The 27,608-nt window shown below is 47.3% G+C and overlaps 1 long non-coding RNA gene and 2 pseudogenes across 2 annotated transcripts; 1 reads left to right on the top strand and 2 right to left on the bottom strand.

Annotated features, from left to right (window-relative positions):
• The window catches only part of LOC136521339 (polyubiquitin-like), a 127,455-nt pseudogene that overhangs the window by 92,320 nt on the left and 7,527 nt on the right, over nucleotides 1-27,608 (top strand).
• Nucleotides 2,888-9,017, bottom strand: LOC136522287 (uncharacterized). 2 transcript variants are annotated; one of them, XR_010775844.1, is made up of 7 exons: nucleotides 8,361-9,017; nucleotides 7,154-7,242; nucleotides 5,417-5,502; nucleotides 5,145-5,333; nucleotides 4,841-5,010; nucleotides 4,142-4,536; nucleotides 2,888-3,046 (listed from the first exon to the last, which is right to left on the bottom strand). It is a non-coding gene; the product is annotated as an uncharacterized lncRNA (long non-coding RNA). The 2 variants fall into 2 exon arrangements; XR_010775843.1 differs by having other exon boundaries at nucleotides 2,888-4,536.
• LOC136521147 (galactoside 2-alpha-L-fucosyltransferase-like) lies at nucleotides 9,581-11,068 on the bottom strand (annotated as a pseudogene).

Genomic DNA, 27,608 nt, shown 5'->3' on the forward strand with positions numbered 1-27,608 from the left:
GCTCAAGCAATGTGTAAAGTGCAAAATATTGAACTTTGAGAATAAACATGCATGCACCTACTTGCTTGGCTTGACCTGCAATGTGAGGAAAATGCAGAAAAGCCTCACTTTTGCCCATCCCCCTGCAAACAATATAAGCCCCAGACAATTCTTCTCAGTTTATACTAATGAACCCATTCCATCAAGTTGGACCTAGATTTGTTTTTTAATAAAAAAAAGGAACCTAAGCAGCACAAGATGGATAGGAAAAAATCACATTTTCACAGGTCTCATCTTGTAATTGCACAAAACAGTGCAGACTCAGAACATAAGCTTTTACCATGGGCACAACACCTATTGTCCAACCAGAGAAGACAAGCAGGTGTATTGCGCACACAGACACACTGACACACACATGGATCACAAAATAAGCGAGAATGCTTTATATATGCAGGAACAAAAAAGTAAAAAAGAAGGCAGAATGTATTGCGCACACAAACACACTGACACACACTGACGGGAAGGACGGCAGGGGAGCATCGATGATGGCCTGGCGTCGGTCGAGGATCCAGTTTATGTGGAGATGAGATATTGCCCCCTTTCCTTCTGTGTGGTCACCGAGCCAGCGATTGTTTCCTTCCATACACGAGCGAGTCACGCAGGTGATCGATTTGTTTCCTTCCATGCACACGGGCGAGTCACGCAACTGATCCATTTTTCCCCCTTCCTTCCGTGCGGTGAGGAATTGGCGGGGGAGTCACGCGTCGGGTGAAGCGAAGGTAGCTGGGTATAGACGATCGTTCTGTAATTTTTAGTTATACTAGGTAGCATGCCCATGTATTGCTACGGGACAACTAAACTTTTGTAAAAAAACACACGGATCACACGATAAGATAAGAATACTGTGAAATTAAATACCGATGTTAAAGTGACATTTAATCTAAGGGATAATTTTCTGTTGGACATCTAAAGTGATGGTCATTTGCTGGCGGACACCCTATTTTGAGCAGTTTGCCAGAAGATACTCTAGTTCGGTGAAATTAGGCCATAGGACACCGCGTACCGGTTGTAGCCGGTTGAGGAGAGAGAAAATTTTGTTTTGGACATCCGGAGCCCCTGAGCCACAGTTGGGTCCGCCCCTCTCCCTCTCACTGATGCGCGGGCCCCATCTGTCATCTTCTTCTTCCTCCTCTTCTCCTTCTCTTCTTCCATTGGTTGAGCCCCCCTCCCCACTTGTAGTGCTAGCTCCGCCCCCTCTTCCCTCACTGTGCCAAGACCACCATTGCCGAGCTCCCATCGCCCGTGCCATCACGACCCACTGCCGGTCTACCCAGCGACCCACGTGCCACCATAGCCTGTTGCCGCCCGCGCCCGGCTACCTCACGCGTCACCGCAGCCTCCTCATGCCCCACAACCACCGCGACCTACGCCCCCACGCACAGCCAAAGCGTGCTTGTGCCTTGGTCGCTGCCGTGCGCGCACAACCTCGCCCGCACGCCCTAGCTCGGGTCCTCCATGGCTGCCGACTCTCACGGCAAGACCGCCGCGGCCCGACTTTGGCGCGGTCGCGACTACCAAGCTGTGCGCCCGGGCCTACCTTCAGCGCCGCGTCTCCATTGCTGCGTGTGCTGCTGCTGCTCACAGGCCAGGCACCGGCCATGGTGGGGCTTGGCTTGAGTACGGCGACGACCTGCGGGCGTGTGAGCGGGCACGCGACCTGTGCGCGGACAGACGCGACCTGCCGCTGCGGATGCGGGCGACCTGCAGACCGACGGGGGCGGCTGTGGACCTACGCACGACCGATGGGCGGACGCAAGCGGCTGCAGACCAAGGCCGCCGGTGGCGCGGCGGAGCGTGGGGGAGCAGGACCGGAGGCAGACCCAGGAGGCGCAAGGCGTCACCACCGGCGAGCTCCGAGCTCTAAACTCGTGGCCATGGCAAGGGCACCAGCAAGAAAGAATAGAAAGAGCTAGGGGAAGAAGAAAGGGGGCGGGGCGGGAGGCAGAGAGGGTGGCAAGGATAGGAAACAGAAAAAAGAGAAAGAGAGAGAGAGAGGAAGAAGAAAGCGGCAGGGCAAGAATGTCATTTCACCACTATTCTCTCTCCTCAATCGGCTGCAACCGGTCCACGGTGTCTTGTGGCCTAAATTTACCGAAACAGAGTGTCTTCTGGCAAAATGCTCCAAAGTGGATATCCGCCAACAACAAACAATTACTTTTGATGTCCGCCAGACAATTGTCCCTTAATCTAAAAAGCAAAGTTCGTGAAATTAACACAGTCACGGAAAGCGCATCGTCACAGGCTCACCAACTCTACTGTATAGAACTTTCCATGCGTTACAATGAGAACAAATAATGGCTTGATAACTATGAAAAGAAAATATGTGAGATCGGCTTTCACATATTCAAGTAGCCCACATCTTTAAATACATGGAAACAACCAACGTTAAGAAATATGTAATATATATGAAAACTTGCACAGATAGTAGCCCTTAAATACATGGAAACAGCCAACGTTTAAGAAATGTGCAATATATATGGTTTAGCAACTCTTCCTGAAACCCCCGCGCAGTTGCGCGGGCTAGTGAGCTATAATAACATATGTGTACTCATCAAACAGTAGAATATTAGAAGTCATAAACACGGGCACTGCAACATAGGGACCAACTCCATTAAATCATGGTACAAAAGGTAATGGTTTCAGGTGGAAATTAGTTTTTTAATTTCTTTAAATAGTGGATCAGTCACATTGTACAATCAATCATTAGCTTCAGTCAACAGGTAATTTGCAGGCATTGAGTTCTGTTCTGTATAATGTAGAAGTCTATGTATATTCAGCAATTTCAAAGCTATGGCTGTCCCAAGTGCAATTGTTTCAAATAGCAATATTTCTGCACCCGTTCTGGATATAGACATGCAAGCATTATATATTTGTATTGAGGATATGGCATGCAAATTAATATGGGTTTATTACATATACATAGATATATAGTTCACCACTATACTATGATGTGTTAACTTCCTTCATCTTGTTGACACTTGAGGGTGGTGAAGGTCTCAATCTCATCCTGCCACACAGAAACAGAAAAAAAGATTTATTGTCAACCACTCGCAAGAAAAATGCACGGTGAGGGCTGAAAATCATATCCACTATTATGCACCTAACACTACTACAGGAACCATATCAAAGCCATAGGAGAAGTTTAGTAGTATCTTGAGTCAGTAAAATAGATTCACTTAATTTCGGTCTTAGAAGAAGCATAAAATGAAATGTAATATTTTGATTGAATAGGTTGCCACAAATCAAGTAGTGTAATTTTCCAAGCAATGACATGCCACTAACTAAAAGAATACATTTGTCAACAGATCCCTTATAAAACACATAATTAATAAGAAAGAGAAGTGCTTAACTCAAGATACAATAAATATATATGTTTGGCAGCATTATGAATCAGGAGGTCCAGGCAACAAAAAACCACCAATAGGTTAGAATTGATTTACATATTTAGGAATGTACAAAAGAGTACAGAGAGCTTTTCACAATTTAAGTAAATAAATTGTTCATGATTAAGAGCTTTCATTGCCCCGTCTCAAATATAAATACTATGTAGTAAAGCTAAAACTTTAATTATAAGATTATTTTCTGGTTCAAAGATTAAGGTCCCCTAAATATCCTCTGAATTTCAACAGAAAATTAGATCTGCAAGTATAGACAGACAACTTATACATTGCAAAAGTCCCAAACCTTAAATAGCTATGAGAGTGCATTATGTATTTATGAAAATCTTTAATGAATCTCAACAACCACATACTTAATATTTTCTGTAGGATACCCATTAAAGTCTTATAAACTAAATGGCCTAAGACCAAAATGATGAGAAACACACCTACCAATGGAACTTAATCCTACAAATATAGATCTTGACAAATAAGCATTGCTTATGAGGAAGTGTCCAGGGATGAATGGTTTGCACACAACACACCCCAAAAATAAGAACTGATATTTCCAGACAACCCCATGCATTTGTCACAAGAAAATTGGCAGGCCATAGGAAGAAACCAAAAGCCACAAGCATGAGCATAGAACGGCCAATATCCTACCATGATGTTATGTAAAGTATTAGTGGAATTAGGTACATGAAGAAGAAATATAAACATCTAACCTGTGGGGGCCACCCGAGCTCACCTGGGCACTCAACAATTTCTTTGCTGAAATCAACCTTGAAAAATATAACTGATAATCATTTATCTAGTATCTAGTATAGACTAATAAAGGGTTGCTTACCATTGTACAATTAGTTACCATCAATCCATCACAATATTTCATTTCCTAATTTTCATGTTGTCAGTGCAGTAGCTCACAGAATATAGAATATGAGGGTGTATTAACTTGATTATTCTCATATAAAGCATAGGCTGCATATTTATCATCAAAGGCATGATGCTTACAGTAATAAAGGTGGCTCCTCTCGCACATGCCACAAAGGAAGATTGGTTGCTGGATCCAGTAGTTATCAGAAAACCTGACCTCAGTAATGTTCCAGCAGCTTAAACAGTACTGCAAACATACAAACAAAAACAATTATAGATAATGCTCGGCCTTCAACGTGTGCTAATGTCTTTGTGTGTCGTGTGCCACTTGGGGTGTTGTTTATTGGGTTACCCTGGGTCTTTCCCGATTTGCATCCCCAGTTCATGTGTATCATTTGGTTTCCTGAATGCAATGTTCCTCATGTTGCAGTGCATGCGCGTTGCAAGAGGCATAAAATCTCAAGGTTTTCATTATTGGTCAGTAACAATAGTGATGACTGTCGCCACCTCAAAGTCATTTCTAACATCACAAAGCAACCTTTTGAACCTACCAAGACACCTGCTCTCGATGACAGTTCAGCTCTAGTCTCCCAGCGCCATCACAAGGCTGGACGCACGCTGTTCACAGTGCCAGCTGCTCCTATCCCTCCATCAGGTGACTCTGCTTCTACTGGCTTTCCTAACAATCAACTATCCAGCGCCCTCTGCATTTGTTGCCAAACTGTACCAGACAACGGATAGATAGGATAAGTACCTCATCAGTATCATTCAGAGTAAATCGAATTATAAAGGCCCAATAGTTAACAGAATCTAGCAGTATCTAGAATGAGAAAGAGGGGATGGGCTGGAATCTACCATTTGGCACGGGCCTTGAGCTTGAGCGCGGATGGCTGCGGCGTGTTGCAGGGCCCCTCGGTGGTGATCTTGTAGAGGCTGTAGAGGGGCAACTGCGTCTCCTCGACAAAGGCAGAGGCGGCGCTGAACTAAACCCTAGGCCACGACGAAGGTGGTGGAGGTGGCCACCATCCTCGGTGCTCTCCACGCCTTCCCAGTCGTTGTCGCCAAAGAGAAGATTAATCAGACTTGGTCAGCTAAAATAAATTAATAGCAACTTTAAAGGTACTCACATCAGGGGATTCAACCAACAGAGCTCTGAGCTCAAAATGTTCCCAAAATGACCCAGGACACCTGCAGGTTCACCAGCATCCGAGCACTGCAACAAGAAATCCAACACATATTAGCCAATTGGATGCAATACTTCACTTACTATTTGTCGGTGCAGAAAATGACCAACTAGTGAATATTTGTAGTTTTGTTGTACGTTGTGATCGGAGGTGACCTAGCACACAATGACACAGGATTTATACTGGTTCGGGCAACGTGCCCTACATCCAGTCGGGGTCGGTCGGTGACTCTATTCCTGAGCCCAGGTGCTCGAAGTCTGTAGTGGGGTTACAAACGAGAAGGAGAAAGAAGGGGTGTACAAGAGGTTCGGTTGGCTCCGACCGGAAGGGTTGCGGTCGGAACTTGGTGGTCTTGCGGTTGCGAGGTGTTGATGTCGATCTAGCGAGTCTGAACTTGGTCTTCTTGAATCCGTCCTCTGTTTGGAGGGAGCGCATCCCCTTTTATAGATGAAGGGGGTGGCTTTACAGGTAAGAGAGAGAGAGAGTACGGATGCTTCTAAGCCTTGTTGCCCACGCTGATGAAGACTGGATTGTGGTAGAAATGTCGGATGCGCACAGGAGGTCATGCTATCTTCTTCAGGAAGGATGGACGCCAATACCTGCAAATACTATTTGATGCCTAGTGGCATGTGAGGAGTTGCGCTATGTTCACCCGGTACGGCAAATCCTGGTGCCCATACCACGATCGATGTCTAGAGACACGCGGGGGGCTTACCGTATGGGAGTTTTAGCGGCCCCTACAATACTGTAGGGGGAGATGGTGGCTGCAGAGTACTGTATCGTGCAGGGTATGGTCCCTGGTACAGTGGTTTTGACTTGCGAGCCTTGCCTTGCCTTTCTCCACACGTCATCTGGTTCCTACCGAACGGGGCGCCCCCGGTCGGATGGCTTCAGTTGGCTCTGAGTGTGCCGGTCGGAGAAGAGCGGTGAGTAGGGTTCCCACGAGCCCCGGTCGTGGGGTCGGAGTCGCGGGGTTGGAGAAGGAAGCAGCGTTTTGGGCCAGGCCTTCCGATTGGAGAGACCGCTCGGAGACGGCTGGTTCCCAAAGCGAGTGCCCCGGTCGGAGAGGTGGGCCGAAGAAGTTGTCAAGCGGGCGTTTGTTCTTTTAGGTAGAGCTTCCGGTCGGCGACCGGACTGCCCTTCCGGCCCGTTGTGCTTTAGACTCTTGGGCCGGCCCATGAACTACATGTTTTCCTGGGCCGAGCCCAGGCGTGGAAACCGGTCCCCGAGGGACCCCGGGTTTATGAACCCGACACTATTCAAATGGTGAGATGGATCAATGAAATGTACCACTTCCTAATGCAACGCACAGACATTTCCTGAACAACGTTATAGGGAACTGTAATTGGCAAACTCAGGTGGGGTATACTAAAACCTTTTATTTTATATTTGATCTTTGTACTATTTAGTTTGGATCAAATAAATAGCTGCTCAGAATTTTGAAGCATGGGTTCTATTTTGACCTATGGATGTTACCTACGTTAACATGATACATATACATTTGCCCATTAACTAACTTTTGGACATTTAAATTACAGTTGATGAATTAGTACATGTCTTGAGTTGTCCTAGATAAACAGAAGAACATCAGCCGCTTAAAAGCATATCAGAGAAAGAAAGCTCAGCAATCAGCTACTTAAAGATATTGTCAGGTAGGGAAAAGTTGATCCACAGGCCTACCTCAGCCACCACCGTTGCCATGGTTGTCATGCATGCTGGTGCTATTAGTGTCCCTCTCCAGCCCTTCAGCACAGCCACCCTCTCCAACCCTGCAGCACAGAGACGCTCTGTCGGTAGGCCTACTCAAGAAGATATGCAGTGAAGAATCTAATTTGATAGTCCACATGGATGTTATATTCTCTAATAATATTTTGCAAATTAGTTAGTCGTTACTCTTCAGATATGAAACTGAATGAAGTTCAATTCCTTTTTCCTCACACTTGATTTTTTTTATTCAACACAAGAACAATTAAATCCATAGAGAAATAAAATGTTTATACTTATAAATTTAAGCCTGTCAATTTATCCAACACCTTTGTTAGCAATGGTTCAATTTGGACCTATGGCTTGTTTCCTAGAAATTGCAGAACATGGACTAGAACTTTACCCAGCATCAATATTTTGACATGTGATTTTGATGTATCGCCAGTTATAAGTTTGTGTGCTTAGGAACAATTTGCTTTCTCAGGTACATCAAAACTCAAAAGTCTAGATTTTCAGCACAACCAAGAGTCCCCTTCCTAAGAATCCCTTCAAGCTTTTCATTCTTAATTTCAGCTAACTAAGTGTAGTTCCTCTGCTGACTTAACGGAACAGGGACACAATTGAAGATATGTCTGTCACAAAAAAAAAAAAAAAACATCGCCTACACAAGTACACAGGAAACTTGCACACAGAAAGCAGTAACTGAAACAGCAGACTTCCGTCACTGACAAAAACGGCACTGCCACACACTATCTACTGCCTGCTGAAAAACAAAGAGTTGTACATTATTGTTAATAGTATATTGGAATTGTACAGCCAGATTTTTATCAATCCATGTGAAAATGCAAACCGGTGACTTAGTAGATCGGCACCTAACACGTGAAGAAATTTGGACATCCCAGTGCAGCAGCGAATGTCACTTGGGTGGTGAGGATTCTATTGAATGGTTGAACCACGACCTTTTTTTAAAAAAAATAAATAAACATCAATAACCCCACCCTAATTGAGCCATGAATGGATAGGACTTGAGGATTAGGTTAACACCACCAAACACCATACAGATACACAACTAATTTAAGGAATTGAGTCTGATGAGAACCAAAAAAAATAATCTTTCTTAGAACGACGGAATCCATCATGCAGGGAAGCCAGAATCGCTAGCACGTGAAGGAACAGCTCTCACCTGGAAGATAGCAGCCCCCACTGGACCGAGAGAGAGAAGGACAGCGGCCGGCGGCTGGAGGGTTTGTCCGGTATAGGAAGGGACCGGCGGCATTGAGCACGGTGGGGATACGTTGGGAGCCTCCCTTCCCCTGCGCAGTTGAGGAGGAACTCTAGGAGGCCGCTTGTACCTTCAACGAAGTAGAAACAGACGTTCCCCACGCGGCGAGCTCGAGCTTCGGTGTAAGGCGGCGGCGATGGGGAACTGGGATTTATGAGGGTTTGTTGAGACGGGGAGCTCGGTGGGGTCGAGTCGATTGCGGCTGCGAGCGCGTGGTCGCAATGGAAACGGGGGACGCGCGGGCGCGGCGGCGTGGGCGAGCGCGGAGTGAGGCGCCCGGACACGCACGGCAAGCGGCACGAGGGAGCGTGATTGGGGGCGAGATCTTGCAAGGAAGGGCCGGGTGGGCGAGCGAGGGAGCGCCGCGCGTGAATGGGTGGGCGAGCGAGCGACGAGTGGATTGCACACAGGCAGACCGAGTCTACGGGGTCCTCATCCTCCATGGCCACACCGCCGTCGCGAGCTCCTCCCGCGTGAGTCCGCGCAGGGCGGCAGCGGCCGTGTTCTCCCCCACGGGCGGAGATGCGGTCGGCAGGTAGCCCGACGTTTTTTTCGGAAGAAAAGAAAACAGGGCGCGGGGCATGGCAATCGAACCCCAGCTGCCCGGGGCTTCTAGGCCTCGTTTAGTTCTAAAAAGTTTTTTTTTTAAAAAAAGTGATACAGTATCCATTCTATTGAATTTTGCGATATGTGTATAGAACATTAAATGTAGACGAAAAAAAAACTAATTGCACAGTTTGGTTGGAAATCACGAGACGAACGTTTTGAGCCTAATTAGTTCATGATTGAATACTAATTATCAAATAAAAACAAAAGTGCTACAGTAGCCAAATTTCCTAATTTCGCCCAACTAAACAAGGCCTTATATTTTTATCATCATTAAAATTAGCGTTCATCCGATTATCACTCTTGGTTTGGTGCTTATAACTTTAACATATGAGAGAACTTTGAGTTCTTAATTTACCATATTTGCGCATGTGGCACGCCACGTCAGCCTGACATGTTGGCGCCCAGTCAGCATAGGCACGCGAAATGTCCTTGCTGCCCTTGGCCTACTCCTCTCTCTATCTCGGACAACCGGGTCCTGCAGCTCCCTCTCACTGTTAGGTGGGCCCCACTCGTCAGCTTCGTCTTCCAGCTCCATCCCGACAGCTGGGTCCTCGGCGGAGTAGCTGCTGCCCATGCGAGCTCCCCAGCGGCGGCGGAGCTCCTTGTGAGATCCTCCTCGGCGGCAGTAGCAGCCATGGGCTCAACCCGACGAGGCCGTGGCCGACGTAGCCCACCGTTGACCACCCGCTCACCACGGACACGTCACAGTAGCTCTGCAGGAACATCTCCACCAGCACCTTGTGGTTCTGCGGCTGGTTTCCGGCTCCCGGTGGCTGCAGCACGCTGACATGCTCGCCGGTCACCGTGGCCTGCTCGTAGTACATGGACTTGAGCCTCTCGGCGTATTCCGGCTGCGCCGAGATGACGAGCACCGCCTTGGACGACGTCGCAGCCGCCGCGTGCTCACTTGACGCCACTTTGGGATCTACCTTGGGCAGGATCTTCTCCTGGCTCGTGCACGCCGTGATCTGGTTGAAGTACGCCTCCGTCAACACAGGGTTCCTGGCGAGGGTCGTGATCTGAAGCCCAATCTTCTCATCGAACTTGGCCATGTACGACGTGTAGTACCCCTGGATCATCTTCCACACCTTGTTGGACGGGTGGAACAGGTACCTTCCGATGTGGTGGAACACCGTGTCCATGGCCGGGAACATCCACCGGAGCTCGTCCTCAAACTGCAGCACAAGGAACAGCCCCGGCGCGAAGTAGAGGTCGGAGCGCAGCAGCAGCCAGTTCACCTTCCCCAGCACGGTCTGGTCGTCGTCGTAAAAGAAGCGCTGGTCGGGCAGCTGATACTCGTGTGCCAGGTGGAGGTACACGTACGACGGCAGCGACTCGGACTGCACGCCGACGGGGTCATCGTTGCTGATCTTCTTGGCGCCCAGTAGGCTCCCATAGCTATGCTCGCTGCCGCGGCGGAGCTGCGTGAGGTTGTGCACGGGGAAGCCCGGGGGCAGCTCCTAGGACGCGCCCGGGAAGGTCTCGCAGAAGAGGCCCGCCATGTCCTTGGCCATGTCGACGAGGAAGATGCGGCGGGTGAGCAGCGCGTAGAGGAAGGCGGACGCCATGGAGACCATGTGGTCGTCGAGGTGGCTGCCGAGCGTCCACACGAGGTAGCTGCACTCGGTGAGGCCCATACTGTTGTGGGCGGAGGCGAGCTGCCTCACGGACTTGTCGTACAAGGGCGTGCCAGGCCCGCACCTGCGGTGGAGCGCCTCGTACTTGCGCTGCCGCGACACAAGGTACGACGACGGCGAGTGCGGCGACGCCTTGCGGTACAGCGAGGAGAGGTACCGGCTCAGGCAGGTGCTCTCGCTGACGTCCGGCGAGAGCAGGCCGCCGAGGAGGATGTCGCGGCTCTCCGGCGGCGAATCCGAAGGCTCTGACGGCGGCAGGAAGACAAAGCTGACGAGTGGGGCCCACCAGGCAGTGAGAGGGAGTTGCAGGACCCGGTTGTCAGAGATGGAGAGAGAGGAGCAGGCCAGGGGCAGCAAGGACATTTCGCGTGCCTATGCTGACTGGGCGCCAACGTGTCGGGCTGGCGTGGTGTGCCACATGTGCAAGTGTGGTAAATTAAGAACTCAAAGTTCTTTCATATGGTAAAGTTGTAAGTGCCAAACTAGGAGTGATAATCGGATGAACGTCAATCTTAATAATGGTAAAAATGTAAAAGCCCCCAGCCGCCCGAGGTGCGGTGCGTCCGTGCGGGGGTGCGGACGGGATCACAGGGGCGGGGCAGAGCGACGATCCAAATCAATTGTCGCAACAAAAAAAATATCCACTCTTTAGATTTTTTTTAGTTGCAGGAGACAGGAGAAGGAGGTAGGAGACAGGAGATATAGCATAGAGAAGAGATTACCATTACACTGAGCCAAAAGGACGATTGTATATGTTTTTTTTATACTGTGCTTGTTTCTATTGTCATTGTGATCAGTTCGTAGAAAATAAGCAATTAGGAGGTTCAATAGTTCCATAAAAATACTTTAATTTCTCGACGACTATAGGCTAACACATATAAGGTGAGGACTTTCTTAATATAGAGGCCAGCATGCCAGAGATGCAAATGGAAAGAAGACCTAAGTTTACTACTACACAAAAGAAAAATACTAGTATGTGAAATGCGCAGCTGTTACACTTTCGTGGTTTATTCAACGTTGGTACTAATCTACGCTACTTAATGCTCACATATACCAGTAAATAAATTATTAATGCCACCAGTAACTTTTGTGTCACCCTCATGGTGCCGCAAATGCAAGGTACTAGCAAAATGACATCAGGGCCGGGGTAGGTTTCCACGGTCAATTCAACACAACGACGTGCACCAACCACTCCTGCTAGGGCCCTGTTTAGATTGCAAATTTTTACAATCTGGATACTGTAGCACGTTTCGTTTGTATTTGACAAACTTTGTCTGATCATGGACTAACTAGGCTCAAAAGATTCGTCTCGTGATTTACAACTAAACTGTGCAATTAATTATTTTTTTACCTATATTTAATGCTCCATGTATACGTCCAAAAATTGATGTGACGAAGAGAGAGTGAAAAAACTTAAAATTTGGAGGTGATGGCCTAGGTTGGATACTTTCGACCACTTGCGTGCAGAATGGCAGAAGAGTGATGGCGTTCAGCCTTCAGCGATGCTGCAGCAGGAAAAGAACGAACTGCCCTGATGTGACACTAGTAGTAGACTGCTTGCAGCTGCTGCTAGTCCGCACGATCGCTTGACCGCCGCCAGTCCGCCCCCTCCGGCTGACCGCTCGGTGTTCCGGCGACCCGAGCCCTTTGACCAGCCCGCCAACGGCCCCCCGCACGGAGCTCACCAACCTCCTCGCACTCCACACTGTTCGTGATACTAACCGTCGGGGCCCAAGCATGCCGGGTCCCGCCAATCAGTGGAACGTGTGCGTACATGCCTGCTTCCTCCAGCACTACCGGAAACTGTACTTTATCGGGTGCCTAAGACTCTGTCGAGTGCTTTTTATCGGGACACTCAGCAAAGCAATATTTTGCCGAGTGCCGCACTCGGCAAAATAAAGCTCTCGGCAAAGGTGGCTTTGCCGAGTGCCAGACACTCGGTAAAGCCTGGCTCTCGGCAAAACTGGCTTTGCCGAGTGCCGCGGCACTCGGCAAAAGTTCCACTCGGCAAAAGGTGGTCGGCCCGTGACGGCGGCCACCTGCCGTCAGATTTTGCCGAGCGCCTAACGGCTGGCACTCGGCAAATTTTTTTTATTTTTAAAAACTTATTTTGCCGAGTGCCAGACCAAGGCACTCAGCAATTTTTTTTTTATTTTTTAAAAACATATTTTGCCGAGTGTAAGCCTTGGGCACTCGGTAATTTTTTTTTAATTTTTGAAAACTTATTTTGCCAAGTGCCAGCGCTAGGCACTCGGTAAATTTTTTTTATTTTTGAAAATCAACTTTGCCGAGTGCCCCCTGGGCCGGCACTTGCAAATTTTTTTTAATTTTTTAAAACTTATTTTGCCGAGTGCCGGCGCCAGGCACTCAGCAAATTTTTTTTTATTTTTGAAAATCAACTTTGCCGAAGATGGTGGTTTCGTGGGATATGGTGAGCAACATATGTGGACTCATAAGTCCGGCTTGACGAGGCTCCCCTATTTCGATGACCTCCTACTGCCCCGTAACATTGATGTCATGCACACTGAAAAGAATATCGTCGAGGCACTTTGGGCAACGCTCATGGACACTAACAAGTCTAAGGACAACCCTAAAGCTAGAGTGGACCTGGCGACGTTGTGCGATAGGCCAAACCTAGAGATGCGGCCTCCTGCAATAGGAAAGCAGTGGAGAAGGCCTAGGGCTCCCTATGTCTTGAAAATCGATCAAAGGAGGGAAGTACTTCGATGGATCAAGAATTTAATGTACCCTGATGGGTATGCAGCGAGTCTGAGCAGGGGAGTGAACTTAGAGACTCTGCGAGTCAACGGGATGAAGAGTCATGACTACCACATATGGATTGAGCGGATACTTCCGTCGATGGTTCGAGGCTATGTCCTTGAGCATGTCTGGCTAGTGCTGGCAAAGTTGAGCTACTTCTTTCGCCAGCTTTGTGCCAAGGAGCTATCTTCGACCGTCATTATAGAATTGGAAACTATGGCACCTGAGTTGGTCTGTGAGCTTGAGAAGATCTTTCCACCCGGCTTCTTCTTGCCGATGCAGCATCTGATTGTGCACCTCCCGACCGAGGCACGGTTGGAGGGGCCCATGCAGGCCCGTTGGTGCTATCCAATCGAGTGATGTCTAAAGACTCTTCACAAGAAATGTACAAATAAAGCCAGAATTGAGGCTTCCATTGTAGAGGCAAGCATTCGGGAGGAGGTTGCAAACTTCACGACATCCTACTACAAGCCGAACCTTCCTAGCAAGCATAATCCACCCCCTCGTTACAATGTTGGCAAAGTTGAATCGACCATCAGCCTTTTCAAATGCCAACTAGGCAGCGCAAGTGGATCGACCCCCAAGAGATTGGATCCAAAAGAGTGGCGCAGAATCCGCTATATGTGTTCACCAACCTTATCGAGGTTGCGCCATTCATTAAGTAAGTTCTCAACGAACTTGTTTCAATACGACGTCACTATTCTGTATCGAACCCCATTAATTCTCTTTGGTACAGGGAATTTGTTCGTCAAGAGTGGCATCAATCAAGGGATCCTACCCCGTATGAACATGATACCCTTCTTTTAGAGGGTGCGGGAGCTGGGAGGCCTGATTTCATTTCTTGGTTCAAACAAAAGGTCATACGTTCGTCGATATTCCTTAGTAGCTCGTACGTTCCAATAGTATAACGATGTATCATGCTTGAGCTTGCAAGCGCAAACCAATGTGTCCATGAGTGATGAGTTGAGACAGGTTGCAAACGGCTTCAAGTTAAGGGTGAAGTCATATACCGATTATGACGTGAACGGATATCGCTTCCACACGTCAAGACACGAGCAGACTCGGCCCGGTCGGAAAACCACCAACAGCCAAGTTTTTACGCCGGGCACTAATGGCGTCGAATACTATGGAATAATTGAGGAGATCTATGAACTTGAATATGAGGGTCGGGTACCTCTTACTCCTGTCATATTCAAGTGCCACTGGTTTGATCCTAGACGAACGAGACGGACCCCTCATCTTAGGCTAGTCGAGATTAGGCATGATTCCGTCTATAAAGGAAAAAATGTCTATATTGTGGCTCAACAGGCTGTGCAGGTGTATCATACGCCATACGCGTGCCAAGACAAAGACCATCTTAAGGGTTGGTCTATTGTGCACCAGGTATCTTCGCATGGTAAACTACCTGTTCCAAACGATGAAGATTACACCTTCGACACAAACACATATGATGGAGAGTTCTATCAAGCAGATGGGCTACAAGGGAGCTTTGAGATAGTCTTACCCGGTGTGACGACCGCCATGGAAGTAGACAATGAAACGGTTGATGACGAGGACCCTAGAGATGTAGTGCTAAATCTGAAGGACATTCAAATGCTTGAGCGATTCTATTTAGGCAAAGACAATGAAGAAGACACAGAACCTTCGAATAGTGTTGCCCATTTGGACAATTTTGACAGTGATGATAAGACCTATGACCCCAATCATGAAGATTATTCCTAAACCATGTAATACTATGTTTTTTATTAAATTTTGTTATGTTTATTCCTAAACCTATTAAATTTTGACAGTGATGATGAGACCTATTCTTTGTACATTGCAGGTGACAGAACAAAGATGGTGGGCAACCGTTCACCGAGGTAGGTGCTCTCGGTGTACTAGAGGCTACGCCCTCCTGATGGAGGCAAGGGGACATCTTCGCCCCCAGCGGCGAGAGCAGGCCCGGGTCACCCCAGCACGGGGAGGGGGAGGGGGAGGGGCCGGGGTCGCCCTAGGAGGGACCCGCCTCCTCCCCCAGCTCTCGACCAGCTGGAGGACCCGTCTCCTACCCTGGAGGACCACATGGCGGCCACGGGCACGACCATAGACACTCCGTCGGGGGACGAGGGGACTCAGCAGATGGAGGACAGTTCTGCTCAGTTGTCTCCCTACCTGCGAGGTCCTACAAGCCTTCCTCTGGCTTCCTGACCGATGCCCACTGGTTCGTCCTGTGGGAAGAAGGTAAGTAACTATAGATGTTATCACTAGTACTTTATATGATACATTGAAAATCAAAAGAGAAACTGATAATTTTTCTTAATCACTTATGTAGGGGATGGCTAGTTCTGTCGGGTGCTCTTGACCCCCACGCACCCCCGCTACCGTCCTGGGATGTCTGTGCAGGAAACACTTCCCCGGCCTTGTGGACTTGAAAGAGGGGAGGTGGGAGCCGGCCTGGTCGTGGGACAGGTACAAGCTCGGCTCGGATGACGAGCAGGACAACAAGCAAGAGCGGGTTTTGGTGGACTTTTGGGTAAGTGTCTCACAACATAGCTCAATACATCTCCTCCATTGCTTAAGTCTTTTATTGAAATAATGAATGGATACATCGTGTTTGTATGCAGAGGTACTTCAAGGTCGAAGAAGGTAGAGAGACCGTGGCGGATCAGATGGCACACAGAGCCTATAAGAAGTACGTCGGCGACATGATTCACGAGGCGTGACTCTAGGCCCACGTCGACTACTAAAGGTCCATCAAGAAAGAGCCCCTCAACAAAACCGGCGCAAGAAAGGTGGCGCTGACCAAGGAGCAGTACCTTCAGGTAGGTGAATAATATTGATTCGTTTTGAGATTTAGTAGGTCCAGAATTGATCTTTTTATATGTCAAACACTTGATCATGTGTAGGTGCCGGCCTCGTGGTGCATGTCGCATAGATCGGCATGGTCGAGGATCGTGGACAGGTACCTTGACTCGGCGTACATCGCAAAGCACGAGCAATGCAAGCGGAAGCGGGCACTGAGGACCGCTCCAACTCACCACCAAGGCAGCCGCAACCTCCCCGCATTCAAGCGGGCACTTGTACGAGATGTCATTTATCTATTCTAACGCTCAATTTTGCCTGATTTCTAATCATCTTGCTGTCTTTCTCGCAGGAGGTGGCACACCCGGACGTGCCGGTGTTGGAGTTTGGGGCATGGGCTGTGTCCCACATGGGCTCGGTGAAATCCAGTGTTGTCTTCAACCCGGATGCCACTGCCCAGGCTTACTCTGACCCGAGCGTCCACGCTAAGGTCAGAGACTACATGGAGGCGGTTAGGGCGCTCCGTGGCTCAGATCACAATCTGAGCACTGAGCCCCTTGAGACAGAGGTGATTGTGAGGCTGGGGCAAGGCAGGAAGCACGGGTGGTTGTGGATTGCAGACGGCGCCGACTCCTCGAGCTCTGCACCCTCTCTCTCCGACGTGAGGGCACGGAGCACGGCCAGAAGCCTTCCCATACGTGCACGGCCTACTCCAACACTGCCGCGGGTCGACGAACTTCAGGTAATTCCAGTTTCACTCGTCGTACATTGAACGTTGCACACATTGATCAGATTTGCAATACTGAAACATATGATTGAAACATTGCAGGCCGAGCTGGCAGAGACAAGGGAGACGCAAGCGCACCTGACCGCAGAGCTGGAGGCCACGAAGAAGCAGATGGCAGACATGTATCAGATCATGCAAACCATCAGGCAAGCATCGGGTGTCCAAGTGCAGTTGCCAACTCCAGCTCCGGTTCGACACTTCACTCCTGTGAGTATGAAAGTTTAATGCGTTCGTGTCGTTGTCATTTTCGGCCTTCGTGCCGTTGGGATTGTCGGCCTTCGTGCCGTTGTGATTGTCGGCCTACGTGCCGTTGTTTCTTGCAGGTTGGAAACCTCCCCGTGCAGGGGAGGTGCTGCCGAAATTTTCAATTTTGAGTCTAACACATGCAACCTCTTCTCTTTTGTGCAGCCTCCGTCGGCGGGTTCAAACAATCCCGCTAGCGTGTCACCGGCGGCTGATCACGTCAACCCTTCGCCGTAGTCCGGTCCTTCACTGCTGTCCAGGGGGCCACACCTGCAGTCTCCGCCGCCGCAGTAGGGATGTTGAACTTTGTGATGTTGAACTTGTAATAATAAACTTGTGATGTTGAACTTTGGTGCATTTGTGATGAATTTATTAAATATGCGTGTGCTTGTGATATATAATGCATGTTGGTGATATAGATGTGATGATTGATGTATATATATATATATATATATATATATATATATATATATATATATATATATATATATATATATATATATATATATATATATATATATATTGTCTGTTACAATGGAATGTAAAAAAAATTATAATTCTCGGGGTCTTTGCCGAGTGCCATGGGCGAGGCACTCGACAAAGATTTTTCAAAAAAAAAAAAATTTCTTTGCCGAGTGCATCGCCGCGGCACTCGGCAAAGTATTTTTTTTAAAAAAAATCAGAAATTCTTTGCCGAGTGCCGAAACAGGGCCACTCGGCAAAGTAATTTTTTTTAAAAAAAATAAAAAAAACTTTGCCGAGTGCCTGGGCTGGGGCACTCGGTAAAGAAATTTTTTAAAAAATAATTTTTTTTTGCCGAGCGCTGGGTCGGGCACTCGGCAAAATAACCGTTAACGGCCGGCGCCGCAACGGCCAAAAATATTTTGCCGAGTGTCGCCCCAAGCACTCGGCAAAATTGTTTTTTATTTTGCCGAGTGCCCCGATAAAAAGCACTCGGCAAAGACCCTTTGCCGAGAAAAAATTTGCCAAGCGGACTTTGTCGAGTGCTACACTCGGCAAAGCCTTTGCCGAGTGCAAAGGGCTCTTTGCCGAGTGTAAAAACACTCGGCAAAGCCGCGGCCTCCAGTAGTGCGGTGGCCAGCTCTACGTCGACGACGGCTGAACCTATAAAAGCCGAGCAGCTTCTGCAGCCAATTCAACACCACATCACAACACAAGTACACAACGCAAGAAAAACGGATCCAACCTTCGGTTTTGCACAAGTCGACACCGCCTGGTCTCTGAGTCCAAGAGCTGTTCTAGGTCGTGCCAAGGAATTACATCGGCTAGTCACGTTGTAGGCGGGGCGGGCTCTTAACGAGACCCACACACTCGCCCCGCAAAGTTTCCCTTCGTGGCTGGAGTGGCCTAGCAACAAATTTTTTGTGGCCCAACGTCTTTGAACCCGCCAAGTCCGTTGGGCAAGAGACAAAGCTTGCAAGAACCCGCAAGACCCGCAACAACAACTGCATCTTCTGAACCCTACCGCTACTGCGCCGTCACGGTACGATGGCGTCGGGCATCACCCTCCTCTACTCGCTCTTTCGGCTCGTCCTGGCACTTGGCACAGATGGGAATGCCTATTCCGACCGTGGTAGGCGGCGGAAACCTAGCCCTCGACTCACGCTCCTCCATGGTGGAGCAAGAGGAGGCAGCAGAGGACGGGGGCCATGAAGCCTCCAAAATCCTAGTGTCGGCTTCTACAAGAACTCAACGAGGTCTTTCATTAGCAGTACTTTTGCAAGTCACGCTTGCATTTTTTCTTATCTTTTGGTTAGTATTGTTCATGACAATGCATTCCTACTGTGCCACGGTCAATACTAGGACATCATAAGAGCTACCCAAACTTCTCTCGCTATGCGGGATACAAAACATGTGAATCATCACAAAACTTCTCCCGCCATGCAGGATTGACTAGCATAAGTATTATGCTAAACTTCTCCCCATGCGGGATAAATCTATATACAAACATACATGCTTAATCCAACGATGGTCAAATTAGGCATGCATGTTACTTATTGCAACTCTTAACATAAAATATTCACTTATACTTCATTTTTCAATTAAATCTTTCCGTTGGTTCCAATTTAATCAGAAAATTAATAAACTAACAAAAACAGTTCTGAACCGGCTTTACTCACATACCCCAGCATTGTAGCCCTGTTGACTTGTAGCCGAGTGACCTCGATGGTTAAAACATACGAGGTGCTTCTGCATTAATTCTACATCACCGTTGGCAGAAAATAGAATTAATGCATAAAACTCATAAATTAACTTAAAGACATATAACTACTCTTCAAAATTAAATTCTCTCGTTGGTTCGAATTTAATTAGAAGATAATCAACATCATTGCAGCGGAAACATGAGATATATTCTATTAGTTCAGGAGCATTTCTTTGGCTCTTATCTACTCTCTAAAAAATTAATCGCGTTGGTGTAAAATTTATCAGAGATTTAAACTTCAAACTTAAACTCATTATAACATTGTTATCATCAACGTTGATCAGAAAATAACAATACCATAATTTAACATAAACAAATCGGACTACTCCTCTAATTTAAATTTTCAGTATGAAAAAATATAGCAATTCATTATGAAATTTGCTACCTTGAGAGATAGTTCTTGAAATCCTGCAAACAAACAGGAAAGGTAGAGAAAAGGATAACAAAGTTATTGTGATCGTTGCCACATAGAATTGAACGGCAATCTTGACAGGTGTGGAGAAACATCGAAGCGACGATCCAACAGAGGAACAGGGAAAGGCGCATGACTACATGAGGAACTAATGTCATTTGCTTGATTGGCTCTTGGAGTCCTCGAGAGCAGACTGCGGATGCGCTGCTCATACTGGAGCATGTTACTATTTATAGCAGAGAAGTGGTGGGACTGAGGGAGTCCAGGGAGTAGGCTTGTTTTTTTTTTTTTTTTTGATAACCACGGGACAGGCTTGTTGGTGGACTGGGAAGCTGAGAGATCAAAACCGACGACGGGATCACACTGGGTGGAGTACTTGCATGTTGCAGGTGGTATTCGAATGGTGATTATGGTGTTAGACCCACGATGATGTGGCAGCACGAGAAGCTAAAAAAAACTCTTGTAGTGGGTTCTCCTATTTAAATATAGAGGATAGAAGATAACTCATGAAAATATATTAAAGTGGCTGAGTGGGAGAGCGCGTCCAGATGGTTCCACAGGCTGCGTGGTGGGGACAGCGCGATTTTTTTTATTGGAGGACAGCAAGATTTGGGTTGCTGTGAGACGTGGGCCGTGATGTAGCGACGCCCACCAGGCACGGCACCCCCCGTTCCCCACGATAAATTTGGGGCTGTTCGGCTGGACTAAAATGTCTGGCTGAGCTGCTTTTGGCCGGGCTGATCAGCCCAGCCGTTCGGCGGCTCAAGTCCAGCCAAACGGCTGGAGGAAAAAGCCAACCTGGCGGCCACGTTCTCCTCCCTCCCTCACTCCGTCCCCCACGCCCCCACGTCTAGGGTTTCCGCCGCGCGGGCCGCCGCGGGCGTGAGCTCCGCTTCTCCGTGCCTGCCCCGGCGCCGTCGAAAGCCTCACGTTTGTCGAACTAGAGCGCCGCATCCCTCCCTTCAACCCGCCGACGTCGACGTCCATCCGCCGGACAAGGTACCCCCCCGGATCCGAGTTCACCTCCCTCCCTCCTAGGGATGAAAACGGTATGGATATTTTTCGACCGTATTTGAAACCGAATCCGTTTAGAGGGGTTGAGATCTATCCGTATCCGAGTCCGGATATCCAACATCCGATACCGTATCCGTATCCGAATACTCAAATCGCATATTTATGATGTCGATATCCAATCGTATCCTATCCGACATAGTTGACACTATCCGTATTCGAATCCGAATCCGGACATAAATATGAAAACACATGTAATATCGGTGATATCCGTCCGTATCCGATCCGTTTTCATCCCTACTCCCTCCCCACCTATTCTGACGCCGCTGTCGCCCCTGCCTTCCGGATCCGACGCCGCCGTCGTCCACCCCCCTCTGGATCTGACCCCCACGTGCTCCTATTGCAGGTGAGCCCGACCGCCGCCAACGGATCTACCTCTCAGTTCGCCGGAATCGCCTGCCTTCTCGCCGGATCCGCCACACTGGCAGTGTCGTCCAATTCGTCCTGCTCCTCTCCTGAAGGCAGGCACTACATCCACCGTTCAAAACGTGCGAAGCCTTTTGGCAAGGCACGTCCCCATCTCTTACGCCCTAACTCCCCTGTTTGTTACTCTTACAAGTGCTGCACTTTTTCTTGTATGCTACATACATCATACCATACATTTTGCACATGGCAACAGATGTCCACTGATCGTGCTAACTAGGATGACGCCACATTGAGGACCTTTCTAGAATTAGTCATAGAACAGAAAAACCTCTTGCACTGGAACTAGAGAGGCCTCACAACCGTCGGGTGGTCAAATCTGTATCCAGCATTCGAAAAGAAAACGAAGTTGGGTTATGACAAGAAACAGCTATAGAACAAGTTGAACGAGATGATGCGGACATATTTCGCTTGGCGCGACCTTCAAACCCACATTGGCCTAGGCCATGACCCGAATACAGGAGGCGTCGCAGTTGACCCCTCGTTTTTTGAGGGTGGCAACGGGGTACTACCTTCCACCTATTTTCTTTCTAACCCACTGACTACCAAGTACTAGGGATGGTCCCATTCTATTCGTCCTAACATGTGGAACCATGGCACACGTGCAGGAAAATAGCCAATCGGCTGCGCAGCGGACCAAAGTTCCCAAATGCCTTGACCTATTGGTCACTCTTTGGGGATACACACCCCGTGAAAGGGGCACGTTGCTCACTTCTGGTGGACATCATCACGAGAGGACACTGAGTACTCCTAGCATTGAAACTCAATACGACATGTCCCAGGAGCCCATAGGTACACACCGTGTCGGCCAGTCCTCCAAGAGATCCACTAGAGAACATTCTCTCAATAGCTCTCCTAGTAAGAAGACTGTTTCCATTGACGACTGCCTTAACAACCTAACCCAGACCATTAAAGTCCATAGTCAGCAGAAGGCCGGGTCAAGCAAGCACGATGAGGAGATGGCCAAAGTGAAGCAGATTTTGAAACAAGATGGTTTGCCCGAGTCTAATCCTGTGTTTGCTCATGCTTTAGATGTTTTCAAGAACACAGTGGACCATAGGAACTTTCTGAGCGTGGAAACGAAAGAGGGCCGCATGAACTTGATTGAGGCTTGCTGGGAGGTTCTGAGAGCCAGATCGAAGTAGTCGTTATCCCAACCAACGTTCCTTCTGCGGCAGTCTATCTAGTTATATGTTCAAACTGTGCTTGTTGAGGATGTATGTTTGCCCTATGTTTGTTTCATTTGAAGTTGTCATTGTAATGTTCCCTGGACACTGTTTGGTTAAGTTGCATCGATGTGTTGTGGCATGTGGCCTGAACTTTGTGTGCTTGTTGTTTTTCCCTAATCGAAATAAATTGTGTTATGTGATGTACATATCTTGGTTGTAGGTTGACCTACATTTCCTAACAAGACAAGACTCTATTAATTGGTGTTCTAGGTTACCTTGAAATCTCGCTTATTGTGACTTATCACACTGAGCATCATTTTATCTCTATTGTGTGCACTCTCTAATGTAGACACCAGAGCTGTTTACGACAGCTCCAGCTCTTGATATTCCAAAGGCTATATCAAATGCAGCTCTTCAAACTTCACAGATTGATTATTATGAACTAAATGAGGCTTTCTCTGTAAGTTCTTGGTCTTCCAGTTTCAATAGTACTTACAGCTGAAGCACAACTCTAGACTTAACTGTACTTATGGATATTGCCAGGTTGTTGCTGTAGCTAATCAGAGGCTTCTTGGTATCCCTTTTGTGTTCTATGATGTACTAGAGTAGATCTAGAACTTAAGTAGACTCTATTAATTGGTATTCTTGGTTCAGCGCCAACTGCAGACCCTTTCTTTGGACCCAACGAATTTGAAGGTTCGTATGTCATACCTGATAAACTCATTTGCTCACAAATTAGTCAAACGAATTTAGTACTAATTCATGCTCTTGCAGATGAGCAGCTCTGAGGACTCCTACATCAGCGACAACTCCAACGAAGGAACGCAAATTTACAACGTTGCGACTGCTGCTGTCCTCATTGCAAGGTTAAAAGCAGCAGTGGCCAATGCGGCTCCAGTGGTGAACCCTGCCCTCCCCTTCCCAAAGATGAGCGGGCGGTAGTGGATGCAACTGAATCTACAAAATGACCAAAAGTGCAAAGAAAACTTGTATATGCGCTGGAGACTGGCTACATGGGTCCATTAAAAAATACAAGGTACCATCTGGACGATTTTAGGGGTTTAGACATGGACACATTATCTCGATAGGAGAAATTTAACTTCACTCATTCGAGCCTCCGTAATGTCGTCGAAAGGACATTTGGGGTTCTCAAAGGCCGTTGGCACATATTGGATGGGGTACCATTCTGCCATAGGGAAAAGCAAAATATGATGATTATGTCATGCTTTGCAATGCACAATTTTTTATGGAATCGTGAGATTGGAGTTGGTTCGCCTACATACCCACCATCGGATTGGGTTCAGATCAATGCTAATTGCACTATGTCCGCTGTGAGGGAGTACATATCTGTGGCTCTCTGGGGACAATGATACAACAAAGGTGATTAAAATTAAGATGCCAAGTACTTCAATTAAAGATAGTCATCCCATGTATGTGTGTATGCACGGTGTGACTGTGTTCTACTAGTGTAGGCGAGGCTGTGTGGTGGAGGAGAGGACTAATTTGCATTGGTGGATGGCATGAAGACCCAAACATGGCTGGGTAAGTGACTGTTGCATGGGAGTTGTCATGCTTGTAAAGAAGTTGTCATGTTTGTAAAGAAGTGTAATTTGAACTGTTGTATGTAATTTGAACTGTTGTATGTGACTGTATTCGTAATGGCTTGTAGGGACATGTTATGTGTATTGAACTACTAGTTGACTAGCTTCTAATGGACTGTTAGTAGCCCCTAACAAACTATTATTTCAGTTGTTGTATTGAATTATGTTGTATTGTAATCTGAATGGCTTGTGGTTTGGCGCCATCAGTTGAATGGATGTGGTGTTGGTGCCATTTTTTTTTGAAATGAGCAAATGGCATTACATGGCTGATGTTTCGGCTACTGGCTGGATGGAGCTGGTTGGCTGGCTGGTTTTAACTATAGCAGCTGGTTTTCAGCAGCAGTCGTTTCCAGGCTGATAATACCAGCCGAACACGCCCAAAAGGTCCACCCCCGGCCTCCGATTTCCCCAATCCATCAGTCTCCCTCCCCTCAATCTCAATCGTGAAGTCTCCACTCATCGGCTCGTAGTCGAACAAAGCAAGGCTCTCCCGATCGTCTCGTCAAGGTACGCGGTACGCTCTCCCACGATTCGTCCACCACCTCTCTCGATCGATCTGTCTATGTGTGTATGGTTGATTCTCAAATCCTCAATTCTCAACTTCGTCTTCCGTACCAAAATTCGTTAGATTGTTCGCATGGTTTGTGATTGTTACTTTTTATGCTTATCGGATAAACTTGATCCAGTTATCTTATCTGATTCGATCGAGCTCCGTGTTTATTCAGCATACTACTATCCCATAGTAATTGCTCATCCAAGGTTCACTAGATTCAGATTGTCGACCGACCGGTTACTTATGATCGGTAGGTTGTGTGTTGTGCTATTTTCTGTTCTGAATCGAAATCCTGTATCATGTATATATTAGAGTTCAATTCTAAAAGTTGATTAGTGTATTATCAAAATTAAGTGGGTTAAACAATTCCTATCATGTTGTCTCGAACGTAATCCTGCAGATACATAGAATTATATTTGAATTAAATAGATTGATTGATGGTGTATCATCTAAATCAACAAGGTTAAATAATTGCAATTGTGTTGTTACAAAGCACAATCCTGCAGATGCCACAAAGTTAAGTGTCAGTTCGATATATAAATTAGTGTATTATCAATATCAAATTGAGAAGGTTGAATCCTGCTTATTGCCATGCACGCAATCCTGTAGGTTTTTTGGTTTCAATTCAAATTGTTTGATCAGTGTATGCTCACAACTAAGATGGTTAAAGCTTGCCTAGCATCTTCCCTACCTATTATACGTTAGATTGATCTGTTTATGGTCACCTTACTCACAAGTATATATATAAAGCTTGGGAAGGACTGCTGAACTTATTTTTGTTGAGAAGCTGACCCCTTTCAGCTTATTTCTTGTTGAGAAGCTGACCCCTTTCAGAGTTTTATGTTCAATCCCTTCTCTATATTTCCTGCTTGTGCATGTTGAATCGCCGTGCTAATTACAAATGTAACTAGCATGTTGGCTGTTGGTATGCACCTACCTAATCTGGATGGATGCAGTGTTGTTTGTTCTAATTCATGGTTAATCAAATTTAGATGTTTGTTACCTCTGTTTCATAGCTGAGACTTGAATCATTATTATTTTTCTAGCACTATGTTTTTCTATGCCTATTATGGTGGCTTACCATGCGATTTTTGTCTCTGCAGATGCAGATCTTTGTGAAGACCCTCACGGGAAAGACCATCACCCTCGAGGTTGAGTCATCGGATACAATTGACAATGTGAAGGCAAAGATCTAGGACAAGGAGGGAATCCCGCCAGATCAGCGGCGTCTGATCTTTGCTGGCAAGCAGCTCGAGGATAGCCGGACACTTGCTGACTATAACATCCAGAAGGAGTCTACCCTCCACCTTGTGCTCAGGCCCAGGTGTGGCATGAAGATCTTTGTGAAGACACTGACTGGAAAGACCATCACACTGGAGGTCGAGTCCTCAGACACGATAGATAATGTGAAGGCCATGATTCAAGACAAGGAGGGCATTCCACCAGACCAGCAGCGCCTCATCTTTGCCGGGAAGCAGCTCGAGGATGGCCGCACCTTGGCTGACTACAACATTCAGAAAGAGTCCACCCTTCACCTTGTACTCAGGCTAAGGAGAGGCATGCAAATCTTTGTCAAGACTTGACTGGGAAGACCATCCCACTTGAAGGTGAGTCTTCTGATACGATTGACAACGTAAAGGCAAAGATTCAAGACAAGGAGGGCATCCCACCAGACCAGCAGCGCCTCATCTTTGCTGGAAAGCAACTCGAGGATGGCCGCACTCTTGCCGACTACAACATTCAGAAGGAGTCTACCCTCCATTTGGTGCCCCGCCTCCGTGGTGGTATGCAAATTTTTGTGAAGACATTGACTGGCAAGACCATCACCCTGGAGGTCGAGTCTTCTAACACGATCGACAATGTGAAGGCAAAGATGCAGGATAAGGAGGGCATCCCGTCGGACTGGCAGTTCCTGATCTTTGCTAGTAAGTAGCTTGAGGATCACTACGGGATACAGTCGGGGCACTCGGCAAAGGCCCAAAAACACTCGGCAACTGCTTTGCCGAGTGTAACACTTGGCATACAACACACGGCTTCAACAGTGTCGGCAAACAGTAGTTTGCCGAGTGTTTTTTATCGCGCATTCGGCAAATAGTTTGCCGAGTGTCAATAAACACTCGGCAAAAAACTGTTAACGGGGTGACACGGTGACGGTGATTTTGCCGAGTGCACGACGGAAAAACACTCGGCAAAGTTTCTCAAGTTTGCCGAGTGTCAAGCCCAAAACACTCGGCAAAGTTACTAAACTTTGCCGAGTGTCAATTCCAAAACACTCGGTAACGTTTCTAAAGTTTGCCGAGTGTCAAGACCAAAGCACTCGGCAAAGTTTACACACTTTGCCGAGTGTCATCCCCAATACACTCGGCAAACAAGCGCGCAACGAGCAGATTTTATGGTCATTTTGCCGAGTGTCCATTAGAATACACTGTCCATTAGAATACACTCGGCAAAGACAAAACACTTGGCAAAAAAGGTTCCTAGAATAACAGAAATTGGTCTCTTCACCGAGTGTTTTGGCTTGACACTCAGTAACGCCTCGCTTTGCCGAGTGTTACACTCGGCAGAGCGACCAATACCCCCATTTTTTACTAATTTGTCCCGTATAACAGACCCCTCTCAATTCATAATAAACCATCACAATTCACAATAAAGCATCATCACAGGCATAATTATATGTCACAGGCATAATTGTATGTCACAGGCATTAACCATCATGACAATTCACAATAAATCATCATCACAATTCACAATAAACCATCATCACATCACAAGTCACAACTAAGTCACAATAAGCCACAAATGCAAATGCAATCACTGCGGAGGCCCTTGGAACCACTGCGACAAATCCGGGTCTAGGTCTTGAGACTGATTATTTGATG

This window comes from Miscanthus floridulus, chromosome 18 (assembly GCF_019320115.1).
Source record: "Miscanthus floridulus cultivar M001 chromosome 18, ASM1932011v1, whole genome shotgun sequence".
NCBI classification, from domain to species: domain Eukaryota; kingdom Viridiplantae; phylum Streptophyta; class Magnoliopsida; order Poales; family Poaceae; genus Miscanthus; species Miscanthus floridulus.